This window comes from Chaetodon auriga, unplaced genomic scaffold (assembly GCF_051107435.1).
Source record: "Chaetodon auriga isolate fChaAug3 unplaced genomic scaffold, fChaAug3.hap1 Scaffold_58, whole genome shotgun sequence".
Taxonomy (NCBI): Eukaryota; Metazoa; Chordata; class Actinopteri; order Chaetodontiformes; family Chaetodontidae; genus Chaetodon; species Chaetodon auriga.
In genome coordinates this window covers 10,001-12,500 of record NW_027482032.1, presented here as the reverse complement: position 1 = coordinate 12,500, position 2,500 = coordinate 10,001, and positions in this window count along the sequence as shown.

Here is a 2,500-nt window from a genome sequence, read left to right as displayed (position 1 = left end):
CTGCTACTCGTGCTAGTGGCTGGCTCCAGGCCTGACCCCCTCACCTTCTCACAGCCACGGGGAGGCTTCCAGCCTTTCCAGGCCCCCAGCACGAGGAGCAGGCTGGGTGCCGGCTTCAGCCCTGACCCCCTCCTCTTCTTCTAGCAGCCACAGGGAGGCGTCTGGCCGTTCCAGGCCCCCCAGCCTGCTACTCGTGCTGGGTGCTGGCTCCAGCCCTGACCCCCTCCTCTTCTTCTAGCAGCCACAGGCAGGCGTCTGGCCTTTCCAGGCCCCCCTAGCCTGCTACTCGTACTGGGTGCTGGCTCCAGCCCTGACCCCCTCGTCGTCTTATAGCAGCCACAGGGAGGCGTCTGGCCTTTCCAGGCCCCCCAGCCTGCTACTCGTGCTGGGCGCTGGCTCCAGCCCTGACCCCCTCCTCTTCTTCTAGCAGCCACAGGCAGGCGTCTGGCCTTTCCAGGCCCCCCAGCCTGCTACTCGTGCTGGGGGCTGGCTCCAGGCCTGACCCCCTCATCTTCTCACAGCCACGGGGAGGCTTCCAGCCTTTCCAGGCCCCCAGCACGAGGAGCAGGCTGGGTGCCGGCTCCAGCCCTGACCCCCTCCTCTTCTTCTAGCAGCCACAGGCAGGCGTCTGGCCTTTCCAGGCCCCCCAGCCTGCTACTCGTGCTGGGTGCTGGCTCCAGCCCTGACCCCCTCCTCTTCTTCTAGCAGCCACAGGCAGGCGTCTGGCCTTTCCAGGCCCCCCAGCCTGCTACTCGTGCTGGTTGCTGGCTCCAGCCCTGACCCCCTCCTCTTATTCTAGCAGCCACAGGCAGGCGTCTGGCCTTTCCAGGCCCACCAGCCTGCTACTCGTGCTGGGGGCTGGCTCCAGGCCTGACCCCCTCATCTTCTCACAGCCATGGGGAGGCTTCCAGCCTTTCCAGGCCCCCAGCACGAGGAGCAGGCTGGGTGCCGGCTCCAGCCCTGACCCCCTCATCTTCTCACAGCCATGGGGAGGCTTCCAGCCTTTCCAGGCCCCCAGCACGAGGAGCAGGCTGGGTGCCGGCTCCAGCCCTGACCCCCTCCTCTTCTCACAGCCACGGGGAGGCTTCCAGCCTTTCCAGGCCCCCAGCACGAGGAGCAGGCTGGGTGCCGGCTCCAGCCCTGACCCCCTCCTCTTCTTCTAGCAGCCACAGGCAGGCGTCTGGCCTTTCCAGGCCCCCCAGCCTGCTACTCGTGCTGGGTGCTGGCTCCAGCCCTGACCCCCTCCTCTTCTTCTAGCAACCACAGGCAGGCGTCTGGCCTTTCCAGGCCCCCCAGCCTGCTACTCGTGCTGGGTGCTGGCTCCATCCCTGACCCCCTCCTCTTCTTCTAGCAGCCACAGGGAGTCTTCTGGCCTTTCCAGGCCCCCCAGCCTGCTACTCGTGCTGGGTGCTGGCTCCAGCCCTGACCCCCTCGTCTTCTTCTAGCAGCCACAGGGAGGCTTCTGGCCTTTCCAGGCCCCCCAGCCTGCTACTCGTGCTGGGTGCTGGCTCCAGCCCTGACCCCCTCCTCTTCTTCTAGCAGCCACAGGGAGGCTTCTGGCCTTTCCAGGCCCCCCAGCCTGCTTCTCGTGCTGGGTGCTGGCTCCAGCCCTGACCCCCTCGTCTTCTTCTAGCAGCCACAGGGAGGCTTCTGGCCTTTCCAGGCCCCCCAGCCTGCTACTCGTGCTGGGTGCTGGCTCCAGCCCTGAGCCCCTCGTCTTCTTCTAGCAGCCACAGGCAGGCGTCTGGCCTTTCCAGGCCCCCCAGCCTGCTACTCGTACTGGGGGCTGGCTCCAGGCCTGACCCCCTGGCCTTCTCACAGCCGTGGGGAGGCTTCCGGCCTTTTCCAGGCCCCCAGCATGAGGAGCAGGCTGGGTGCTGGCTCCAGGCCTGACCCCCTCGTCTTCTCGCAGCCACGGGGAGGTTTCCAGCCTTTCCAGGACCCCCAGCCTGCTACTCCTGCTGGGGGCTGGCTCCAGGCCTGACCCCCTGGCCTTCTCACAGCCGTGGGGAGGCTTCCGGCCTTTTCCAGGCATACAGCAACCTCTTTTCCTTTTCTTTATTTCTCACAATTACTTTCTTTTATTTTTGTTTAAAAATTCTCAACCTTTGTATATATTCCACATACTATACTGTGCATACACAGTCCAACCTCCGATTCAGGACGAACGATGCGGTTTTCGTCCCGGCCGTGGCACGCCGGACCAGCTCTATACCCTTCACAGGGCTGGCTCCCAGCCTAACCCTTTTCCTTTCCTCCTGCCTCCACTCTCATTAGCCAGCCAGCCTGCCTGCCTGCCTGCCTTCACCAACCCCAAGGGCTGGCTCCCAGCCTAACTCTTTTCCTTTCCTCCTGCCTCCACTCACATCCGCCAGCCAGCCAGCCTGCCTGCCTGCCTGCCTGCCTGCCTGCCTGCCTGCCTTCACCAACCCCAAGGGCTGGCTCCCAGCCTAACTCTTTTCCTTTCCTCCTGCCTCCACTCACATCCGCCAGCCAGCCA